Source organism: Hetaerina americana, unplaced genomic scaffold (assembly GCF_022747635.1).
Source record: "Hetaerina americana unplaced genomic scaffold, ioHetAmer1.1.p SCAF_15, whole genome shotgun sequence".
Taxonomy (NCBI): Eukaryota; Metazoa; Arthropoda; class Insecta; order Odonata; family Calopterygidae; genus Hetaerina; species Hetaerina americana.
Genome location: NW_027286625.1, coordinates 4,181,381 through 4,188,464, shown reverse-complemented (window position 1 = coordinate 4,188,464; position 7,084 = coordinate 4,181,381). Strand labels below are relative to the sequence as shown.

At 40.0% G+C, this 7,084-nt stretch overlaps 1 protein-coding gene across 1 annotated transcript in view; it reads left to right on the top strand.

Moving 5' to 3' along the window:
- The first annotated feature begins 248 nt into the window (after nucleotides 1–248).
- The window catches only part of LOC139686833 (MFS-type transporter SLC18B1-like), a 65,846-nt gene continuing 59,010 nt past the window's right edge, over nucleotides 249–7,084 (top strand). The window contains exon 1 of the mRNA XM_071583908.1: nucleotides 249–514. The gene's annotated coding sequence lies outside the window, so the exon portion shown is untranslated. The remainder of the gene's footprint in view (nucleotides 515–7,084) is intronic.

Sequence of the window (7,084 nt, the reverse complement as noted above, 5' to 3'; positions counted from 1 at the left end):
CAAGGTCTGGAGTGGGGCGAAGGAATGTGGTCCCGAATGAAGCAACCTAGGCGGCCCGCGGGGAGGGAGAAGGGAGAGTGAAGCGAGTGGGAGGAGGGGAGGGAGTGTCGGGATTGTATCGGGAGGAAGGGGGTCGTGGAGGGGCGGCGAAGACTCCCCCCTCCCGGTGTGCCCGGGAGTGTTTGACCAATCGTGTGGAGCGGGAATCTCGCGGCTGGGAGAGCATGAGACACACGTCTCCCGGACATTTTACGTGAACGGGAATACGCACTCGGTGAAATCCCCCGAACCCTTCTGGCCACGGCAGCCGGCAGAGGAGTCCACCCCGCGTAGTGCGCTTTAACGGGTACTCAGTTAACTCGTGAATCGCTGCGCCCAAGCCATCCTTTCCACCCGGCCCCCCTCATCCTCGTTCAGCCTATCGAGGACTCCTGGAGTGCGCCTGCGTCATAAGGACTCCTGAGTGCGCGAAGTATCATAACGTCACGTGCAATCGCCCTGGCTTGCTTACCGGGTGAGTAATTGCTTGTTATTCTCGGTGCGTTTCGAGGTCTGTACAGAGGCGTGAGCGCGACGGTATTTCGTTGCGTCGTGGTTGATTGTCCACCGATCTCTCTCCGTGCTCTAAAATGATTTCGCGTCTCAAGACTTAATCTATCTAAGACACGTTATGTCTCTCTCCACCTGCTTCATTTTGTCCTTATTTTGGGCATAATAAGTTCTAACGCTAAATGATCTTTCCCGACTTTCATTGCCCCTTGTGTAAAATATTCTCAGAGCGCTCCTCAATGTTGCGTCAACAAATAGTTCCATGTGATTTTCTGTCATGAATATATTCAATATTGTGAAGCGCATTGTCGAACACTCATCAGTCGCATGAGTGACTAGGTATCATTCTGTTAGAATACTCGAATTGGAGATTGATTACATAAATTAGAGCCGCAATTTGATTTTAATTCGTTTCTTTCATTAAATGCTCGCTCTTCAGACTAATGATTGATCCATGTTGTCATGCGAGATCTTCTGTGACGTTCCGTGATGTTTATAACCTTTCCCTGTCCCCATTTCACATTCCACCCGAATTCAGCGTCTGTTCGCATTGGAACAGTAAACCAAGCAAAGGTTTGGGTACCCAAAAACATGATACTCCTGATACAAGGTAGGACTTGAGTACCCAGAAATCTGGTCCTGCTAATATAGGGTATATAGATCGTTGCGTTTGTGGTTCATCCTCGTCATCGAGGTATTTCGGAACCCGTGATGTCACCAGGTTTATTTGGAATTCTATGACTCCATCGCCAACTCATATTAACAGCAGTGGAATCAATTTGTGATGAATAATTTCATTTTAATCGGTTTTATTGAGCACCGCCTACCGTTGTGATTTCTCATTGCGCCGTGTTTGGGTGTTATGATAATGTCGAAAATGATGAGGTAAGGCTTGCGAAAAGCTTTCAAACATGGTGAATGCCCTTTAGATTTCCTCCTGATCCTTCAACAAGGGCAAAGCGATGAGTGCATGGTATCGTAACTACAGTTATCAATCCACCATCAAGCCCTATACGGCGTGTGAAATTCACACATCAGGGTAGGGGGGCCAGTTCCTTTCCCTGTGCCCGTCATGGTTTCCCTGGAAAATCTGGTACCCGAAAAAAATCACATAGCTGAGAGGATTTTCCGGGAATCGAACTCCGGTCGATCCGGGCCTTACGGTCTCGGTTATCCCGTTTTCATTGCTTCTAGACCGTAGGTACGTTCATTTTATATTTACATTCACCAAGGAGGCTTTCACTTTTATAAGGAGTTCATTTTATAAATGAATTTATGCTAGGATGTTATGGTCATCATGGTCATCGCATATGTGTGTAGTGTTAGTTTGTCTTGTAATGCATTAGTACTCTAACTTTAAAAAAGTGTGGTTGCATTCATTAAATACCCGTTAGTGACTACTAATTTCAGTAATTTCTTTGCTGATTTCAGTGTAAGGTTGCCCGAGGAATACTATTCTACTAATTAATAATATACCTTGATGGATACAGTCTACTAATGAGAGTTTCAATCGTTTTCTAAACAATTTTTTAGTCTTCCAAGCTACTCAATCCTTACCATTAACAATGTACATGTTTCTTTGATGGCACCAAGTTGAACTCTCTTGGAAGAGTTTAATTATTTATTGATGTTATCTCTTTGGCATTGTGAATCTAGTGGTTATTTCAACCGGCATTCATTATTTTTTTATAAATTATTTCCTTAATCGTGTTCGCATTCCATTTGTCAGATTAGCGTCATTAAAATAAAATTTACAATTAAAGGATTTAAAATCCCTCATCAATTCGCTAAAAAAATATAGTTAGTGAGAAAATTGCTGTTTCCTGATCTGACGTCGTTAACAGAATGATAATTAATATCTTAATGTCATTTTTCAAGGTAAGGTTGATTTTAAGTTTACGTCTAGTGTTCTTGCTCCTATTATTACTACCGATGATTACCATCATTATAACATCCCATGACAAAATAGCAGAAATCAAAGTAAATAAGATTACGACTAGGATTCTTACGGGGTAAACCTTTTAGAGGATGATGGTGCGAGGTAATATCTTTTGCTCTAATTATACTTTTTGAGAAATAATATTTTTTTACTTCATGCGACCACATTCTAATGCTAAATACTTATGGACAAAATAAACTGACAATTTTTTAACGTGTTAAAACTTCACGCTCCCACCGATCACATTAAAATACATGGTTTGTTGTTAATTTATATAGTAAGTGTTCATTGAAAGTATTCGTCATTCATATATGCTATATTTACAAGCTTGTGCAAGTAGTGCCCCCTACGATGCAACAATACAGATACTTGAGGACATTTACGATTTAAATTTTCATGTTCTCAAATGTGGCTTCAAGTAGTAGTAGTTTTAATGGGAGGCGACCGACAGCTAAGGCCATTTGACCCTTGGGAATGGATAGTAAAGGAAGGGTGAAGAGAAATCCGGCGTCGGTATTAGCTTACTCTTGCCGCAAGGAGCCAAGGGGTCCGCAGTTTAATGTCCAGTCCGACGGACGTCGTACTCACTCAAAGTTTTCTCCACAAAACACCTCAAGGAGGTATCGGGATACCACTGAAAAATTTTTGTTGTCACCAGTATTTGAACCCGGGCCCTCTCGGTGGGAAGCGGGTGTACGTTAGCAATCGCACCATTTCGATCCTCATGGCTTCAAATATTCAATTCATCTATGAATGAGAACTTTATTCTTTCCACACAATACTAAGCACGTGTTTTGGCCAAAACTTTCTTCTCTATAAATACATGTTTGAAAATATCAATGGCGTTATCCAAAACTGAAGGCAATTAATTTTTAAAAAATTAGCAAACTGTCCCATGAGTCCACTCAAGATCTGTCTGCCACTCCCTACCTTGCAGTAGTCCACGTGGCTCCATGCGTAGAACGGATTCATTGCGGTCACGGTCACATTTGACACGTAGTTCGCGATTAATGGTCGATGTGCTATCACATGTCGCTCGAGAGCGGAGGCCAACACACGAGTCGGTAATCGAGCGGTCGAACGCGCATGACTCCAAGGGATATTCCGCTCCAAAGATAACTGTGCTCGCTTTACTACTACTGCCATTGAGTGAACAATTTAATAGCCTAGTCTAATTTTTTATCCATGACATTGTACTCTGTAAGTACTTTAGTATTTGTAACGGGAATAAACAAGGAGTTGTGGGGAGAAGAATATATTCCTCAATTCTCTATTCGGACGCAAACGGCTTCCCACCCAGAGGGCCCGGGTTCAAATCCCGGCGGTGTTGAATATTTTTCAGATTTATCTCGATCCCTACTTGAGGTGCTTTGTGTAGGGCACTTTGAGTGAGTACGCCGTCCGTCGGATGGGACGTTAAGCTGCGGACTCCTTGGCGCCTTTCGGAAAGAGTAGGCTAATGCCGACGCCGGGTTTCTCTCCACCCTTCATCCTTTCCTGTCCATTCCCTATGGCGCAAATGACCTAAGCTGCCTTCCCTAAATACTAGTGCTACTACTCGGACGCAAACACAGCATCTGCGAATGACATTATCACGCAGTAAAAGGCTTCAAGTCTCTGAAAAGATATGTCTAGGCAACTATATATAAAGGGAAATTAGTAATTGACAGGTATGTACACATTGAAGAATACGGGAAGTCCAGAAAGTAACTTTTAATAGGCTATAAAAAAACAAAGGAGTAGATACAGAAAATTTATTATTTACATCTCAGCTACTTTTTCCACATAATTGCTAAACGAATATAAGCATTTGCCATATCTTTGCGCCAGTGTAAAATTTCCCTCGGCAAATAATTCTACCGCTTGAGATCGCAGCAAACAGATGACGGCATCTTGGAGTTCCTCGTCCAGACGAATACAAAATTTGTGGTAGCCTAACTTTTTAGTCAATTTTCCATGCAACAGACTCCAATGAATCTGTTAGAAACTTTCGAAAAAAACTCAGATATCGTAACACGCCAGTTTGGACGAAATTTCTCGTCAACTTTCTGAAGCAGTTCCTTGTTCACCATGGACGGATAGCCAGTTTGTGGACATCAGGGACATTTGTTCGTTGGCCCTTAAACTAACGTCACCACTGACGCACAGCACTGTCACTTATCACTTAGTCGGTGCAGAGCACAAATTTCCCGAAGAATTTCAGCAGCTACTCGTAAACGGAGGTTACTTTCCGGGCAGTCCTCGTATATTTTTATCCGATAAGATATAAAGTAAAGGATATATTACCTTCCCCTGAGTTAGAAATGGAGCAATAACAGTTATCTTGAAAACAGGGATGGTTTTATTAATTCAAGGAAACTATATTTATTTCCCTTTGTTGGAAGGTGGAGTTGTTACTAATCTTATAATATTCGTAATGTGCATAAGGGATGTTGCATGAATGGTCTGTTTAGTCACTTTCTTCCACGTGCCCTTTCAGTGGTTCACCTGGTGCTATATGCATGTGTAGTGGTGCAGTAAAATCCTGGTCTGGCTATAACCTAACTCACCCTCCCACACGTCCTTGCGCTAGCGTGCGGGGTAGTATGTAGATTTAGATTAAGAAAAAGGCCCGGGTGTAGAGACTTCAATGCCCCAATCGATAAAGAAAGATAAGAAAGCGACGAATATGTAGTTTCAACTTAATAATCATGAGAACAACGAAAATGGGGTTTTGGGGTTTATAATTAAGGTATGAAGTGGGGAAAGGAGATATAATTAGGAGCAAAGAAAGATGAGTTTTTGACAGAAAGAAAAAGCATAAATGAGCTGGTTATGCGTTATATTCTGTAAGATCGACATTTGTATCAATTTTTTTCTCTTTGCATTATGATCACGACTGATGCGTGATAAACGTTAATGATAATGCACATACTATATTTACATCGATTGATGCGTCTTGTGTTTCTTGTGATTACTGAGACTGATATTTTGATGTTTCTGTAATGATAATCTTTTTAATTGGCAATTTCGGGATTTAATTTTACACTTAAAACTCTCTTGAATGTATATCTGGCTTAAGATATCATTTGAGCTAGAAATTTAGTGAGAAAACGTAAAAGCTATATATACTTCAAACCGGAAAAGTATTATTATTTCCCATTAGCATTTTATGAAACCTAAAATCACACCTGTATTGGCTTAGAACACCATTACACTAATTGGTCTCAGATTAGAGCGAAATAAATAAAAGATTTGCTCTGCCTCATGGCTGTTTCTGTCGTCACGCGCTACCCATATGTGATTTCCTTCTTTTCCCGTCCTCTTTTTTAATAAGTTAATGGTTTCTCCAGGATCATTTGATCCTTGACCAGCTCCAAACTCCGAGGCCATGTCGCATAATAGTCGTCTTTAGACGAAAAACCACATGTCCTAGATACTAAAGCGGCCTCATACGGAATTCGAACTGACGGTATTATCTAACACTTTCCTCACCACTCAGGAAAAAGATGGACGTGTTCGTTTTCTCACTTTTTAGTGCCTACAAGTATAATGACTTTCAAAAAGGCTAATCTTTGTGGAAGAAGGGGTGTCTGCAACATTTACGATGTTTAATATGGTGGAGTAACGTCGTACTGATCTTAATTAAAAATACTCTTTCATAGCGAAAACCCTGCAAATTAACTCAGCTTAATAAAAACGATCATTCTGCTTATCAGAGGGACGGTTTATTAAAAAAAGTCTGTTTTTATATTATAATGATTTTAAACCTGTATTAATTTCTGAGTTGAAATTTTGGTTTCGTGGTTACGTATTAGGATTTTTCTGGATCTTACTTTGACTTGAAATATAGATTTTGGTTTGAAATATCAAGAAATACTATTTTCAATAAGCCATCCTTCTGATACGACGTATAAATGCGCTGTATTATTAGGCTGAGTTAATTTGTAGTATTTTTCCTATGAATGATTTCAAAAATTAAGGTTAGCAGGACGTCACACTACTATGTTAAACACCGTAAAAAGTTACAGCCTAACTCTTCTTCCGCTGAGACTTTCGTTTAGTTGCGGAGGCTCTTCGATTGATGTTCTTTCAAACAATTAGGGCTTTTATATGTCTTTCAATGTAACATTTAGTACATAATCTACTGCAAACATGATTAATTAGGAATTTAAAAACATTGTGCTAGTATTGGTTATTATTATATAGGACTATTGATGCATCAGAATGCTCAAAAATGTCACTTTTCGAAAAAAATATTTGAAGAAATTTCGGGTATTTAAGTTTTATATAATGCATGGTAATTTTAGAGAACTTGTAAATTAAAAGATTACATTAGCTTGCACTCTTTTTATTATTTACTTGCAACTATTCGCAGCTGGAAAAACAAATACCTTGTTCTTCCACGCACGTTTTTATTAAGCACGACGACGAGGTTTCGACTTACAAAGTCATCATCAGGCATTTGTAAGCCGAAGCCTAGATCGAGCTTAATAAAAGCGCATGCGGAAGAACAAGGTATTTTCTTTCTCAGTATGAATCACTTCCACAAAGTGACGCCTCCAACCATCGCATTATTCGCAACTTAAAAATAAATTATTATGATGATAAGGCAGA